Raw genomic sequence first — 18776 nt, forward strand, 5'->3', positions numbered from 1 at the left:
AACAAAGTCATCCAACACATGTAAAAACTTGTTTGCCTGAAATCTGTGAAAAATCCACCTGTGCCCCACACACTCATTATCATCATTATCACCCGTCCTGATATGAGGCATCAGTGATAACCATCTGTAGAGGAGGTCGGTTCTGAGTCATTCCTGGGAGTTGAGGCCAGTCTGTTTACTTCGCTTTGTTGTGCTATATAAATCTCTTCTTCAGATTTGATAAATTGTTTACAGACTTATTTCCTGTTCAGAGACATCTGTCACCAAAGGTAGATTTGTGGCAGACCTCTTTCCCCCCCACTGAAAAGAGTCTGTGGGTTGGTGGTCTTCAGAGTGACGTGTCGAAAGAAACAAAGCTCAGAGGTAGCCACCGGAAAAAAGAAATAAGAGGAGAGGTGGGAGAACCTTAAGTGGGAGAGAGGTGGGAAAGCTCTCTAAGATGGGTTTAAGCTCTGAGGTCCAAGCTCTCTAAGGTCTAAGGTCTAATCTCTAAGCTCTCTAAGGTCTAAGGTCTAAGCTCTAAGGTCTAAGCTCTCTAAGCTCTAAGGTCTAAGCTCTCTAAGGTCTAAGATCTAAGCTCTAAAATCTAAGCTCTAAGTTTTAAGGTCTAAACTCTAAGCTCCAAGCTCTTTAAGGTCTAAGCTCTAAGATCTAAGCTCCAAGGTCTAAGCTATCTAAGGTTTAAGATCTAAGCTCTAAGCTTTAAGGTCTAAGCTCTCTGCTCTCTAGACATGTGCATTCCGAATGAATTTTCGTCCGAATTTCGGGGATTTTCGTGTTTGTTTTAACAAACATGATAACGAACGCACAGAATCTGAAATCCGAAATAAAAAAATGCTTTATTTTCGTATAATCGACAACAGTTCAATATAGATAGATAGAAGATTCGACATAACGGTGACAATAGCGATCTGTGTCTATCGAACCTGCGGTTGAATGTGCCTAACCTAACTCTATTAGTCCAAGATTATTTAACATAGAGAGAAAAGATTAGACATTATAGAGACAATAGTAAAAGAGCTGTTAGTGGTCGCTGCTGGAATGGGTGGGGGAAGTAAAATGATGATGATGATGAATGTTATTGGCTGATTGTAACCAAAGAGGAGGAGCAGTAAAATAGCTAGGACTTAGGTACACACGTTCAGCCAACTTACTTTCACTTATGATTGCTAGCAGAGAGAGACACACTGAATCATTTCAGGCAGTCAATCTTAGCTGGTCCATTTGATTGTTAACAGAGAATCTGAATTATTAAGCAATAAGCACAGCAGCAGAACAGATAGTGAAGCAAGCTATAGTTCAACTTAGCTTTTTCATTTCATCTGCTATGAATCTGCTATTGTGTTAGCGTTAAACTTGATACTGATACCATTGTTGTTAGAATTGTGATAGCCCCAGAGGCTGTCTGTGTTTTGGGGGGAATTTTTTATTTATTATAGAGCAAACAGAAAGGAAGTTATATGCTTGAATTTACAACGCAATTCGATTGGCTGTTGGGGTTGACCGTTCGGCATGAACAGAGACAAACAAGTATCGTATCATTCGATACGATCAAAAATGTGTATAATACCGTTTGACATGAAGATTCGACGAAGCAGCTAAAAATATACGAGTGCCGCAAGCCGACATTTACGATCAAATGATCCGCCCATAGGCTATAGAAGAATTCTATAAAAAGCTATAGAAAATATAATTATAATTATTACTAGTCAAACAACATTCCAATTCTACTATAGCTTGTGGGCGGAGCATTCGACCGGAAATGTATGATCGCGGCGTCGTACAATTTAGCTGTTTCGTCGAACCTTCTTAGAGCATACAACAGGCACCATAAAATTGATAGATTCGACCTTAATTAATTCGGATTTTCGTACAATTTTTTTAATGAAACGAAATAAGTAAAAACGAATTTCGGGAGTAACTAAATAAACCGAAATTCCTAAATGAAATATTTCAGTGTGCACATGTCTACTGCTCTCTAAGGTCCAAGCTCTCTGAGGTCTAAGGTCTAAGCTCTCTAAGGTCTAAGCTCCTTAAGGTCTAAGCCAGGGGTCTCAAAGTACCATTTGCAGCCCGCGTAACCAGTTACAAATGGCCCGTAGGCAAGGCCGATCCTGGGCGGGTGGCAGCGGCTGGGAGCTCTCTCTCTTTGATCCTCCCTCCGCTTCTGCAGTGCGCACAACACAGGAGAGCAGAGCGGAGGATTCGCCCATCGCCCCACCTACCTGTTCTGTCGAGAAATGACCCCATCGAATAGTGCCCGCATGCGCCGTATGAAACATCACAACAGCTGATCTTACCATCAGCTGTTGTGATGACGAGACGGCGCAGGCGCACAATAGCCGACAGATTTTTTTTTTCTGTCAGATTGTGCTCCGCGCTCACCCGCGCTCCAGTGGCGAGTTCATGTCTATGATGGGTGGATTTCTACACATTGTGGGCGGATTTATGGGCACTTGGGGGCGGAATTACATGGCCAGCGCTGCAAAACTTTTTGATGGGCCGATTTCTACATTTCTTGTGGGTGAATTTACGGGCACTTTGGAGCGGAATTAGATGGCCAGTGCTGCAAAAAAAATAAAACTTTCTGATATTCCTCCCCAAAGTACCCATAATTCCGCGCACAAGAAATGTAGAAATCCGCCCATCAGAAAGTTTTATTTTTTTGCAGCACTGGCCATCTGATTCCACCCAAAGTACCCATAAATCCACCCACAAGAAATGTAGAAATCCGCCCATCACAAAGTTTTGTTTTGCAGCACTGGCCATATAATTCCGCCCCCAAGTGCCCATAAATCCGTGGCCCGCGCGGGTGAGCGCGGGCCACAATCTGACAAAAAAAAATTCTGTCGGCTATTGTGCACCTGCGCCGTCTCGCCATCACAACAGCTGATGGTAAAATCAGCTGTTGTGATGCTACGTACGGCGCATGCATTGCGCACGCGCCCTTCAGCCCAGGCACTAATCGATGGGGGCATTTCTCGACAGAACACCTGGATGAACTGCGCATGCGCCGTACGTAATAGCACAACAGCTGATTTTACGATCAGCTGTTGTGTTGGTGAGATGCCGCCTGCACACAATAGCCAACTGAAGACATTTTTCAGTCAGATTGTGCCGAGGCACGTTCATGTAGGTGAGGGGCGGAGTTTAACATGAAGGGGGCGGATGTTTTCATTGAAGGTCAGTGCTGATCTAACATGAAGAGGGCGGATGTTTTCAAGGATGGCCACTGCTGCAAAGACGGGGGTAGAATTTTAAACGTTTAGCTAGCTAAAGAGGCCCTCCAGGAAGAATAGCAGATAAAGATTTGTTTAGCAGATTTGTTTGGGCATCGTTAAAAATTCTGCCCCATCTTTGCAGCACTGGCCATCATTGAAAACATCTGCGCCCTTCATGTTAAATTCGGCCCCTCACCTACATGAACGTGCCTCGGCAGCGCGAGGCACCATCTGACTGAAAAATGTTCTCAGTCGGCTATTGTGTGCAGGCGCCGTCTCGCCGACACAACAGCCGATCGTAAAATCAGCTGTTGTGCTACGTACGGCGCATGCTCAGTTCGTCCTGGGCACTATTCGATAGCGGGCACTTCGACAGAACACTGGCCCTGGATCCAGGGTCCTGCTGCCACCTCAGGGCCAGAAGATTGTGGCGTTCTCAGGGTGCACTGCCACTAGGCCTGTGATGAAGCCAGGACCTGACAAGAGGAGAGGACTCGGGAGGCAGAAGATCAGGCCACTAGCTGACTGCCAGGAGGAGAAGTAAATGAGCCATCACACAGAGGCTGAGCAAAGTCCTTAGTTGCGTGACTGGGGTTGAAATTTGTGAAGAGGGGATATTTGTGGAGGGTGTGTGTGTGTGTGTGTGGGGGGGGGGTATTTGTGGAGTGTAGGGGTAATGCTGGGGGTTAATATTGCGTCCGCTGACCCCAGTGCTGGGGGTTAATAATGCGTCTGCTGACACCAGTGCTGGGGGTTAATAGTGTGTCCACTGACACCAATGCTGGGGGTTAATAATGCGTCTGCTGACACCAGTGCTGGGGGTTAATAATGCGTCTGCTGACACCAGTGCTGGGGGTTAATATTGCGTCCGCTGACACCAGTGCTGGGGGTTAATAGTGTGTCCACTGACACCAATGCTGGGGGTTAATATTGCGTCCACTGACACCAGTGCTAGGGGTTAATATTGCGCCCACTTACACCAGTGTTGGGTTAATAATGCGTTTGCTGACACCAGTGCTGGGGGTTAATATTGCATCCGCTGACAGCACTGCTGGGGTTTAATATTGCATCCGCAGACACCAGTGCTGGGGGTTAATATTGCGTCCGCTGACACCAGTATTGGGGGTTAATATTGCGTCCGCTGACACCAGTGCTGGGGGTTAATATTGCATCCGCTGACACCAGTGCTGGGGGTTAATATTGCATCCGCTGACACCAGTGCTGGGGGTTAATATTGCATCCGCTGACACCAGTACTGGGGGTTAATATTGCGTCCGCTGACACCAGTGCTGGGGGTTAATATTGCATCCGCTGACAGCACTGCTGGGGTTTAATATTGCATCCGCTGACACCAGTGCTGGGGGTTAATATTGCGTCCGCTGACACCAGTACTGGGGGTTAATATTGCGTCCGCTGACACCAGTGCTGGGGGTTAATATTGCATCCGCTGACACCAGTGCTGGGGGTTAATATTGCATCCGCTGACACCAGTGCTGGGGGTTAATATTGCATCCGCTGACACCAGTACTGGGGGTTAATATTGCGTCCGCTGACACCAGTGCTGGGGGTTAATATTGCGTCTGCTGACACCAGTGCTAGGGGTTAATATTGCGCCCACTTACACCAGTGTTGGGTTAATAATGCGTTTGCTGACACCAGTGCTGGGGGTTAATATTGCGTCCGCTGACACCAGTGCTAGGGGTTAATATTGCATCCGCTGACACCACTGCTGGGGTTTAATATTGCATCCGCTGACACCAGTGCTGGGGTTTAATATTGCATCCGCTGACACCAATGCTGGGGGTTAATATTGCATCCGCTGACACCAGTGCTGGGGTTTAATATTGCATCCGCTGACACCAGTGCTGAGGTTTAATATTGCATCCGCTGACACCAGTGCTGGGGTTTAATATTGCATCCGCTGACACCAATGCTGGGGGTTAATATTGCATCTGCTGACACCAGTACTGGGGGTTAATATTGCATCCGCTGACACCAGTGCTGGGGGTTAATATTGCGTCCGCTGACACCAGTGCTGGGGGTTAATATTGCGTCCGCTGACACCAGTGCTGGGGGTTAATATTGCATCCGCTGGCACCAATGCTGGGGAAAAGGACAGGAAAGGACAGTTTGCATGCGGCCCCCATTAGATGTGAAAATTTGTCCTGTGGCCCTCAGGTAATTTGAGTTTGAGACCCCTGGTCTAAGGTCTCTAATGTCTAAGGTTTAAGGTTTAAAGTGGTTCTAAAAGCAAAATGTTTTTTTTTATCTTAATGCATTCTATGCATTAAGATAAAAAAACCTTCTGTGTGCAGCAGGCATCCCCCCTAATACTTACCTGAACCCCATCTGGCGCCCGCTGCTGTCAATCAAAGTCACTGAGCCAATGAGGAGAAAGAGGGGACGGAGTCGAGGAGTGGCTCTGTGTCTGAATGGACACACAGAGCAGTGGCTTGGCTCGGGTGCCACCATAGCAAGCTGCTTGCTGTGAGGCACTCGGAAGGAAGGAGGGGCCAAGATCGTCGGTGAAAGACCCGCGAAGAGGAGGATCTTGGCTGCTCTGTGCAAAATCACTGCTATGGGGTGGAAGAGGACACTACTGTATGCAGTGGGGGGAACGACAGAAAATACTACTGTGGTAGTGGTGGATGCAACAATAGACCCCCCCCCCCAGCAAAAATAGATCCTCCAGCAACAATAGATCCCCCAGAAAAAATAGACCGCCACAGCAACAATAGATTTCCCAGCAACAATAGATCCCCCAGTAACAGTAGATCTTCCCAACAACAATAGACCTGTAGGGGGTAGGCAGGTGGCACCTCCTCCATGTTCCCCTCCTCGTTGGGCGCCAAGTGTGGGTCACATACGAGGCCTTTTGGACTACTCTAGGCACCTTGAATAGGGTCACTATCTTACACCTTTGGCAGACGACTGAACTCAAGTTGACTTTCTTCATGTTAATATACACCTCTACTGTCACTGTTGCATTTAGGAGTGACACCCAGAGCCAATACCCTCTCCACCTATCCATTGTATCTCTGCTACCTCACTCCCAGAAACAGCATGGGGTCCCGCCGTGTGCCTTGCATGGACTCTATGCATGCACTTCACTTAACTCTTCCTCTTCCGCACCTGTGGTGTACAGGCTGAGGACTTCTGCGGTGCTGATCTGCTCCTGTTGCTATGGGAGACAGACCGCTCACGGAGAGAGTGCCGACAACTTCTCCAGCAACAGGCTGTCCCACCTGCCACTTGTACAAGCTTACGACAGGCTGCCCTTCGTTACCCTTGGTAACCACTTGTGTCTTCATACACCCTTTAAAAGCTTCAGACCAGGCAAAGGCAAAGTTTCAAAAGCTTAACTTAAACACAGTGGCGACTGGTGCTTAATATTTTTTGGGGGGGGAGGCGGCAAACTAACACCACTCTTCACCCCCCCCCCGCGGGAGATGGATGGCAGCGATCACCCACCCCATGGGAGACAGGCGGTGGCGATTCCAGAAAATGTAGACGGATGGCGGCGATCAACCCAACCCCCCCTCTCCCCCGTGCAGGACAGGGATGGTGGCGATCCCCCCTCCCCCCCGCGCAGAAGATGGACAGCAGCGATCACCCCACCCCACAAAAGACGGACAGTGGCGATTACAGACTCCCCCCCCGCAGGAAACGGACAGCAGTGATTCCAGAACAGGGAGACAGACAGCGGTGATCAGCCCAACCCTACCCCTTCCCACCATGCGGGATATGGACGACGGAGATTCCCCCCACGCGGGAGACGGACCGCGGTGATCACTCCACCCCGAGGGAGATGGACAGCAGCGATTCCAGACCCCCCCCCGGGAGATGGACGGCAGCAATGCCCCGCCATGGGAGACAGACGTGAATGCGGAAATCAGATGCCTTACTTTAGGAGGCAGGAGGAAGGAAGAGCCGGGGCCACTCTGACCGCTTTTCCCTGCCGGACTACAAAAATATTGTCTGCCTGGTGGGGTGAGTCCGTGCATGATGCAGCACACAGAGAGACATTCTCCTCCTGGCCGAACAGTCCAGGAGTCTCCCAACCAGTCCTAAGACTCCCTGGCCAATCGGGGCTTCCTGAGGAAGACAGGAAGACAATAGCGAATATTAATCAGTGCTCTTCGCCCCGAGCCCACCCTTTTTTGAAACCAAATAGAGCCTCAGGCTCTAATCATGTGCTTAAAAGAAAAAACGCTTTGAAATCCGTGCGTCCGGTGCCCTGCATGTAGATTAGGGGCCGGACGCATGGATAAGAAGGGCAGCACCCCTGTGCCCTGCATGGACGGGCCACCACTGCTTAAATAACTTGGCATGACAGTCAATCCCTAACTCAGGCTTGTGGCTGCCTCAGCATACCTGCACAGGATGGAGCCCATTTTTGGCAGTCCAATGTAGCAGTATCAAGGGTTGGTATCTTCAGGGAGGACTGCGGGTCCCATCAATCCCCTAAGCTGTAGAAGGTTACGCTAATAAGCACACTGGACTCGGCATGTTACAGCAGGCTGGCAGAACGGACTGCGGAAATGGCATCAGTAATCAGAAACTCTAGAACGCTCTGGGATCAGGATCCCTGTCCCTTTTTTTAATCACACAGAACCAGTGTGCTAAAATAGGCAACCTGCCTAAAGACCCCTAGCAACAATAGATCCCACCAGTAACAATGGATCTTCCCTAGCAACCAGAGACCCCCCCAGCAACAATAGCTCCCCAAAATAACAATGGATCTTTCCTAGCAACCAGAGACCCTTCTGGCAACAATAGATCCTCCAGTTAAAATGGATCTTCCCCAGCAAACATAGACTCTTCCAGCAACAATAGATCCCCACAGTAACAATGGATCTCCCTCAGCAACCATAGCCCATCCATAGTGGTAGCACCGGCCCTGATCAGAAGACACTCTGCAACATTGCTGCAGTGAAACTATTTCCCTCTAGTACCAGCTAAGACTCAGTGTCTTCACATCCTGCCAGCAGGGTGATTACCACCAGGGAGCAAAGCATAGAGGGAATTGTAGTCCCAGGGCTCAAGCTACACATTCTATTGAACTGCTGGAGAACTACAACTACCAGCCGGCCTGGATCTGCAAGCAGGGGCTCTGTGTTGGAGAGTGCAGAGGCTGAGTTGTGGCCTGAACTAGAAGAGTTACCACACGTGCATTTTTGGAGCACCTGCGGACAGCACTGCTTTACTGTCCAGTAACAGCCTGGAGGCCGCTTCTGATCCATCTGAATCACACAGTAGCTAATCTTGGTAGGTTGGACGCCATCCCCTGACCCAGGAATCAGAGGAAGAGCCTGTAAAGTCACTTTCATCACCACCAGCTTCATCTGGGGCAGTATTTGGTGAGCGGGCATCTGCCCATCCATTCATATAGACACTGTATACAGACACCATTGTCTCAAACCACTTGCTATTGCCTATAGGGCTAAAGGATAAGGCCATCCATTCACATAGACACTGTATACAGACACCACTGTCTTTATTCACCTCGCTGCTACTTGTAGTTCCACAGGATACAATACCTTTAAACCAGCAGTCGCTGTGATCTCATTTGCATCTTGCCAACACAAGAAGATTCTGTTTCTCTGATTATTACAGCCAAGTCAGTCAAGTTGCTTTGCTCTGCTACTCAGGAATTCTTCACACCATTTTCACAAAGGCTAGCTGAAGACCAAAGAATTGCATCTTTGAAATACAGGACTACCTTAAAACCTCCTAGTCCCTACCCATTACAGGGATTGCCTTCACTGTGCTCAGAGCTTGAATTTGCTTAGAACTCTCAGAAAAGGGCAGATTACATTTCCTTACAGTTAGCTGTTGTTGAACGTTTATGACATTGCATTTATTATTTGCACCCTTGTGTTGAGGAACAGAAGGGGGCAGTCAGACACAGCTGAAAGCCATTCCTCTGCCCTTCTGCTGCCTGTTCAAATAGGCCAGTGATGGCAAACTTTGGCACCCCAGATATTTTGGAACTACATTTCCCATGATGCTCAACTACACTGCAGAGTGCATGAGCATCATGGGAAATGTAGTTTTAAAACATCAAGGTTTGCCCTCACTGACATAGGCCCTGTATATGCATATGTGTGTATAAAAGCTGTTGGTGTTCAGGTATTTGTTATATTTGATCATTTGATATTCATAGTGATTGCCATTTTACTATTGGCGACATTTAACCTGAAATATTATTCTAAATTGTGAGTTTATGTCAGACATCTCAAGTCTCCCGTGACTCGTAGGATACTCCCGCATTTGATGGCGGGCTCACGGATACCCGCGAGTTCGGTACGATCTCCCGGCTGAGCCTGCACTGCCACTTAGCCTGGAGTAATCACAAACAGCGGGTGTCTCCCGCTGTGTCATGCAGCTGCAGTCTTAATTGTTTGGCGGCCGTCCACCGTAACAAAGCCCCGCCTCCTCATCCATGTTAGACGGAACACTGATTAAATTTCCCAGCATTGTATCAGTGTTCAGTTGACCGTCTATCATGGATGAGGAGGCGGGGCTTTGTTACAGTGGACGGCTGCCAAACAATTAAGACTGCAGCTGCATGACACAGCGGGAGACACCCACTGTGTGTAATCAAGGTACTGGCGAGGCTGCAGATGGGCACTGATGAGGATACAGATGGGCACAGTGAGGCTGCAGATGGGCACTGATGAGGATACAGATGGGCACTGACAAGGCTGCATTGTTGGCACAGTGAGGCTGCAGATGAGCTCAGTGAGGCTGCAGTGTTGGCACTGATGAGGCTGCAAATGGGCACAGTGAGGCTGCATTGATGACTCAGTGAGGCTGCATTGATGGGCACAGTGAGGCTGCATTGATGGGCACTGACGATGCTGCAGATGGGCACAGTGAGGGTGCATATTGGCACAGTGAGGGTGCAGATTGACACAGTGAGGCTGCATTGTTGGCACTGATGAGGCTGCAAATGGGCACAGTGAGGGTGCATTGTTGGTGAGTGTGACACAACATTTCACATGACACAACATATCAGTAAACATACCTTATGATCTACCACAGTTTGTGCTTCTTTTTAGTGCTGTGTTTTGCCCTAATACTGCATATTAGGTGTGCCAGAGGGGTTGGGACTGTTCATGGGGTTGAGGCAGAGTACTGAACCAAATATACTTAAGCGGTTCCTACAGGGGTAGCGCTACAAATAGATACCCCCAGTAACAATGGATCTTCCCCAGCAACCATAGAACCTCCCAGCAACAATGGATCCCCACAGTAACAATGGATCTTCCCCAGCAATCATAGACCCTGCCAGCAACAATAGATCCCCAAAATAACAATGGATCTTCCCCAGCAACCAGAGACTCTCCCAGCAACAATAGATCCCCACAGTAATAATGGATCTCCCTCAGCAACCACAGACTGTCCCTGCAACAATAGTTTTCCTCAGTAACCGTGGCTCTTCCCCAGCAATCATAGGCCCTCCCAGCAACAGTAGATCACTCCAGTAACAATGGATCTTCCCCAGAAATCATAGACAATCCCAGTTATAATAGATACCCCCAGTAACAATGGATCTTCCCCAAAACCATAGACCCTCCCAGTAACAATGGATCTTCTCCAGCAATCATAGACCCTCCCAGCAACAATAGAGGTGCTGGAACAATATACCACTGCCACTGCCCCCCCAAATAATAATAATAAAAAAAACTGTTTTTAAACGTAATCTGTACATTTATATGACATTACTGCAACCCATCACCAAAAAACCCAAAATAAATTCTCCTACGTGTATGAGGATCCCATAAGGATCAGCGGCGGCCTGTGCATTAGGGGCACACGGACGCCTCCCCCCATCCATGCGTCTGGCCCCCTAATCTACATTCAGGGTGCCGGATGCACGGATTCCAGTGTGTGTGGGGGGGGGGGGTTTTATTGGAAGCACGTGATTAGAGCCAACAGGCTTCAAAAGAGGGTGGGCTTGGGGCACAGAGAACTGCGCTCCGAGCCCACCCAGTTGTGTGACAATAGTGAATGAATATTCGCTGTTGCCACACTGATCCTCCTCCCGGCAAATCAGGAAGCGGGTCCTGAGACCCGTCACCCGATTGGCTGAAAGGACAGGCGATACTTTTGGATGCCTAGGAGGAGGAGAGAGAGGAGAAGCACGGCGGAAGCTGCCGTGATGCAGAGGAGACCCGATGGAAGTTGCCACCTGTCGCCGGTTGCCCGTAGGAGCTCTGCCCACACACAACCTGGTTTGGGGTGGGGTTGTTTTCTGCCCCCCCCCCCAAAAAAAAACCCCACTAGCTGCCACTGATAAGGATACATACTATATGATTAGTGTAGAATATAATGTAAGTTGGTGTAGTATATATTATATATAGTAGGTTGGTGTAGTATATAGTATATATTGTCAACGTATACACTCACTGGCCACTTTATTAGGTACACCTGTTCAATTGCTTGGTACCACAAATTGCTAATCTGCCAATCACATGAGAGCAACTCAATGCATTTAGGCATCTAGATGTGGTGAAGACGACTTGCTGAAGTTCAAACCGAGCATCAGAATGGGGACTAGTTCCAGATGTTAGGCAACAGTAAGTCAAATAACCACTTGTTACAACCAAGGTATGCAGAATACCATCTCTGAACGCACAAAACACATCAAACCTTGAAGCAGATGGACTACAGCAGCGGAAGACCACACCGGGTTCCACTCCTGTCAGCTAAGAACAGGAAACTGAGGTTTCAACTCACACAGGCTTGATTGGAAACAAGTTGCCTGGTCTGATGAGTCTCGATTTCAGCTGCGACATTCAGATGGTAGGGTCAGAATTTGGTGTAAACAACATGAAATCATGGATCCATCCTTGTATCAATGGTTCAGGCTGGTGGTCATGTAATGGTGTGGGGGATATTTTCTTGGCACACTTTGGGCTCCTTAGTACCAATTGAGCATCGTTTAAACGCCACAGCCTACCTGAGTATTGTTGCTGACCATGTCCATCTCTTTATGACTACAGTGTACCCATCTTCTGATGACCACTTCCAGCAGGATAATGCACCATGTCACAAAGCTCAAATCATCTCACCACTGGTTTCTTGAACATGACAATGACATCACTGTACTCCAATGGCCTCCACAGTCACCAGATCTCAAACCATAGAGCACCTTTGGGATGTGGTGGAAAGGGAGATTGGCCTCATGGATGTGCAGCCAACAAATCTGCAGCAACTGTGTGATGCTATCATGTCACCCACTATCATGTCATCTCTGAGGAATGTTTCTAAAACCTTGTTGAATCTATACCATGAAGAATTAAGGCAAAAGGGGATCCAAGCTGGTACTAGCAAGGTGTACCTAATAAAGTGGCCGGTGTGTGTATATCCACTTGCCAATCACAATACGTATATATACATTGCAGTTTGCAAGTGGTTTACTAGAGTTATGGATGAAGCCTCATATTTTTTTTCTTCCAGCCAGTGGCTGGTGTTCTTATGAAAGTGGTCCGAACGGCTCATTAGCCACTGGATCGCTTTTAGAAGCGGCAGGAGGGGACATCCCCTCCGAGCGGTGTTTCTCGGGCTTACCGTTTTCACCGATGCGTCCGTGAAACGATCTGACAATGCGGTCAGCTGGTCACAGAGGCAAACAGAGACTAGATCGTCTTTGATCACCTTCTTGGCCTTGGAGGACTGAAGCAAGCAACGTCATGATGTAACTTCCAGTCTGAGGCTGAAGTAAACAATTTGTTTTTTTTTTAAAGCAATTTTAAAGTGTGACATGTTAGGTATCTATTTACTCGGCGTAACATCAGCCTTTATATTTTACAAAAATTGGGGTATATATTTTTTAGGTTTTTTTTAATTATTAAAGTGTATTTTTTCCCGAAAAATAGCATTTTGAAATAACGTTGTGCAAATACCGTGTGATGTTAAAAAATTGCAACAATCAACATTTTATTCCCAAGGCTCTCTGCTAAAATATATATATATATATATATATATATATATATATATATATATATATATATATATATATATATATATATATTCATTTATTTATTTAATTTAATTTAAAAAAAAAAAAAATCATACCTCCCAACTTTTTGAGATGGGAATGAGGGACACCTATCAGCAAAAGTATGCCGCATAGGACACACCTCTTGCCACGCCCCTTAAAGGAGAATTGTACAAAAAACAAGATTGGTTGAACCCATGAGTACTTTTTTACCACTACTATTCCTTTATATTGGCTTTTGGAATTTACAAATGCAGCAATTTAGAAATCAGATGAAAGGTTTAGCACTGGGAAACACTATTTGAGTGCATTTTATATACAACTATATAGATCAGACCAAAATTATGGAACAAATGAGAAGGAATGAGGGACAAAGGGGCATCTGTCCAAATCAGGGACAGAGTCCCTCGAAATCAGGGACAGATGGGAGCTATGAGATATATATATATATATATATATATATATATATATATATATATATATATATCTATATGTAATAATTCTTTTGTAACATGGGGTGTGTGTGTGTGTGGGGGGGGGTGACGTGTGCTGTGGGTGGTGATCAGTTATTGGTGGATCGGTCTGTGTCTTCCAGGCTGTAAGTCCTCGAAGATCTCCTATTACACCTTCCAGGCTAATTAGCCACTGGATCGCTTTCAAAAGCAGTCAGAGGGGTCGTTTTCCTAGCCCCCCCTCCCATTGCTCGCCATTGTTTCTTCGGCTTACTGTTCTTACCAATGCACCCAGGAACTGATTTGGCTGTATGCGTGGCTGGTCACAGAGGTGAACAGAGACCAGATTGTCTTTAGACACCTCTATGATCTAGGAGGACCGAAGCAATGTCACTTTGGTCTAGGGCAGAAGTAAACTATTTAAAAAAAAAAAATGTATATTTGATCTTTTGTTTTCACTGGTAGAGGAGAAATGTGGGGTCTTATAGATCCCAGATCTCTCTATAAAGAGGACCTGTCATCCTTTATTTCTATTACAAGGGATGTTTACATGTTCCCTGTAATACAAATAAAAATGATAAAAAAATCAAAAAATTATAGGGACAGTGTAAAAACAAAAAAATTTAATAAAATTTAAAAATTTAAAGCACTCCATCCCCCTGTGCTTGCGTGCAAAGGTTGAACGCATACATAAGTAGCATTGCGCATATAAAAACAATGTTCGCACCACACATGTGAGGTATTTTATAATAATTATAGCACCAAATCTTTTTAACCCCTGCTTTACAGACCCTGTATCAGGCTAACTATCCTCCCCTCTATAGAAAACTGACGGAGGATCTTTTCAGATGGGCCAAGAATCCGCCGTCGTGGTTCAGCAGACTGTACTGAGACTGTTGTATTTGTTTAGGACTCTTCCGATAGCTATCAACAAACCCCATCTAAAGGTTCTCCAGAATAAGATGATGAAATTTATTTGGGGGGAGACAAGACCCAGGGTGAATAGGCGAACCCTTTATACTCCCAAAACGAGAGGAGGCCTGGGGGTCCCGGACCTGGTCAAATATTTTGAGGCAGCCCAGTTGGCCCAATTAATTCGCTCTCACTCCTTGCAAGCTCAACCATTCTGGATGAAAATGAAATCATCCCCCTATCCTACAAAACCGATTAGTCACTTGATGTGGCTTCGTATGAAAGACAGACCAACTATAATGTGCCCTACATTATCATTCTCATTGAGTCTATGAGAAGGATTGCAGAAGCCTTTTGCTTTTCGTTCCATTCACTCTCCCTTAGCCCTATTAATGGGTAACCCAGATTTCACCCCAGGTCTTAATCCTCAAAGGTTCTCATGGTGGACCAACAAGGGTTTGATACGTATTGCAGACATGTGCGATCATAGAGGTATCTTATCGAAACAAAATCTCATAGAAAAATATCAATTACCCAATACAGAATTTTATCATTATCTTCAGATAGTGATAAAGAAGACTTTACAGCACAAGTCTGATATCACGACTTCCACCCCAATGGAATATCTGTGCAGATCCTTCGATAAGCATACAGGCCACATATCAAAAATATACAGTATATTAACCTCTAAGATGGAAAAATTATTTTATATGCAAAAGTGGGAACAGGATATAGAAGTAACACTGGATATGGATACATGGTTTAAAATGGCACAAGCCTCCTCAAAAGCTTATATAAATACCTCCCTGATAGAGGTGAACTATAAAGTCCTATTACGGTGGTATATGGTTCTGGCGAGAATTGCGATATACGTCCCTAACGCCTCCCCACTATGTTTCAGGGGATGTGGTAGGGAAGGCACAATATATCATATATGGTGGACCTGCCCTAAAGTCAGACGATTTTGGATACGCATCTATAATTTTATCTACTCACTTACACAAGTGAATCTATCCAAATCACCACAACAGGCGTTACTGGGGGACCAAGTGGAAGGAGTACCTGGGCACACAAAGAAACTCATTTCTTTCATTCTTACAGCATCTAGGATTGCAGTTGCTAGGTCTTGGAGAAAGCCCTTGATCCCCTTCGACTTAGTGAAAGCGAAACTAACGTGGATCATGATTAATGAACGCCTCTCAGCAATTCTATTGGACAAACAGCTTTCGATAAGATTTGGGAACTGTGGCTATTCTATATGTCTACGGGTTTATGAGAGGTTAATAGATCCTAATAAAGATCAACAGGGGTGCACTCAAACCCCCCACCCCCCACCCTCTCTCTTCTATCTCTCTCTTATCTTCGCTCTTTCCCTTTCCTTTTTATTGCAGGATTTCCGGGCTATTGTTTAATGTTGTTAGCCCAGTACTTTATGAGAAAGTCCAAGATATGGCATAAGGATGATTAATATTAAGGCGGAGTGGGGGTACGTCTGGGGTCCTTCCATCCACAGCAAGATCCCAAAGGGGGTGGCTGAGGGGGACCCTGGCCCCTTACCTTCTCTCCAATAAGTATATAAGCGATGTGGAGATTATTCTAGGAACAATGAATATACATAGAGGGATAGCTATATCTCCGAATGTATGACACCTTATATTATACGTAAATCTGTATGTGAGTGGAAATGGTGAGAATTGGAAGAGAGTAACCAGACAGCCTTGTCCACCTCATGCAGAGATAGTGGAGATGATATCATCTTTTTGTATAATTCCATTTCTATTTCTTAAATTTATGGAATGTATACTGTATTTTTCTATCTGAAAATTTCAATAAACATTTTTGGAAAATAATTCTAGCACCAGACCTCCTCTGTAACTCTAGACTGGTAACCTGTAAAATTTTTTAAAGTTTTGCATATTAAGGTTTTTTTTAAGTATCGTAGTTTGGCTCCATTCCACCAGCATACGCAATTTTAAAGCATATGTTAGGTATCAATTTACTCGGTGTAACTTCATCTTTTATAGTTTACCAAAAAATTGGGGTAACTATTGTGTTTTTATTTTTTCATCCACTTCCCGCCCAGTCATGTCATATGACGTCACAGACTTTGTGCGGGGATATCTGAATGATGGGTGCAGTTACAGGCATCATTCAGATATCATCTTTTACAACAGGCGATTCCCTGCACCGTAAAAACAATCATAGCGGCTGTTCAGCCGACTGATTGTTTTTACAGGTGGAGGAAGGGGACACCCAACCCCCTCCCGATGCCCTCCGATGCTTCTACCGGCTCGCCCATGTGATCGGCGAGCTGGAGAAGGAATCCGCCATCACCATAGAGAATACCACGAGCCAGATGGTCCCCGGCAGTCTTTATGACCTTAGGAGGCCAGGCCCGACGTTATGACATCACACCCGGCCTTGGCAGTTGGAAACACTGCCGTTGCCTCAGCTGGGAAGCCGAGATCATTTTTTTTTTTGGATTTTAGGCTTTCCAGTCTAGAGGAGATATGTGTCGACTTATAGACCACACATCTCTCCATAAAGAGGACCTGTCATGCCATATTCCTATTACAAGGGATGTTTACCTTCCTAGTAATAGGAATAAACGTGATTAATAAAAATAATGTAAAAGCAAATTGTCAAAATAGAAAAATAAAAGTAAAATAAACAACAAAAATAAATAAATAATTTATAGCTCTCCCCCCCCCTCCCCGCGTGCTTGCTTGCAGAAGCGAACGCATACGTAGGTCGTGCCCACATATGTAAACGGCATTCAAACCACACATGTGAGATATTGCCATAAATGTTAGAGTGAGAGCAATAATTCTAGCCCAAGACCTTCTCTGTAAAGCCTCGTACACACGATCGGACTTTCCGACGGGAAATGTGTGATGACAGGCTGTTTGTGGTAAATCTGACCGTTTGTACGCTCCATCGGACAATTGCTGTCAGATTTTCCGCGGACAAATGTTGGCTGGCATGTTTTAAAATTTTCCACAAACAAATGTCTGTTGTCGGATTCTCCGAGCGTGTGTACACAAGTCCGTTGGACAAAAGTCCAAAGTACAAACACGAATGCTCGGAAGCAAGGACGAACCAGAAGCGGTCGGTCTTGTAAACTAGCGTTCGTAATGGAGAATTAATATTCGTGACGTGGCAAATTATGAAATCTCGAAATGCAGCGCACAATTCTCTTCTTCTTTAATGGGATAATAATGAAGCTGCTTTGCTGGTGATACTGGTGGAGTTATTGCAAACAAATTTTCAAAGGCTTTTTTTTCTCTAGTGATATCAAGAATAATATTATTATGTTTTTCTTTTTTTCTTTTTTTGGGCAAGTTACCACAGCACCATTATCCCGTAGTATTTAAGATCAGAGATACAACTATGTTGGTGTCCCTTGTCAATTTTACATTGTATTTTTTTAAATGTAACTGCCTACTCCCAAACTGTCATTTGAAGTAAAACACACAGCCAAGTATTATTCTTCACAATTTTTTTTATTGTGCATTAAAAAAAGAAAACAAATAAAATTAGACATGTTATCTGCCAATAGAACTTAACCAAAAAGTGCATTCTATGCATCCAAAAATATAGAAAATATACCAAATCAAATCATTATTCAACCAAAAAGATAATGTCAAAGCAATAACTCCAAGGCCAATAATAAATAACACGTTATCTCCTCCAATTCCGCAACATGTCTGGTTGACGAACGGCCGCTCAGAGACTAACTGAAAAGTGCGAAATGAAAAGCGCAAATCAACACTCACCAAACTTCTACTAACACGAAATTAGCAGAAGGAGCCCAAAGGGTGGCGCTAAAGAGCTGAAAAACAACGTAGTACGTCACTACGTTCAAATTTGTCGGCCAACAATTGTGTGGCCGTGTGAAGTTTGGGCCAACGCCCTTCGGACAAAATTCCACGGTTTTCTTGGCCAACAATCCGATCGTGTGTATGAGGCTTTACTCTAAACATGTAACCTGTAAACATTTTTAAACTGTCTCCTAAGGAAATTTTAAAGTACTCGAAGATTGACGCCATTCCACAAGTGTGCGCAATTTTAAAGTGTGACATGTTAGGTATCTATTTACGAACATCATCTTTCACATTAGGCATACCTCCCAACATTTTGAGATGGGAATGAGGGACACCTACTAGCAAATGTATGTAGGCA

The sequence above is a fragment of the Aquarana catesbeiana genome, linkage group LG08 (genome assembly GCF_042186555.1).
Source record: "Aquarana catesbeiana isolate 2022-GZ linkage group LG08, ASM4218655v1, whole genome shotgun sequence".
Lineage (NCBI taxonomy): Eukaryota > Metazoa > Chordata > Amphibia > Anura > Ranidae > Aquarana > Aquarana catesbeiana.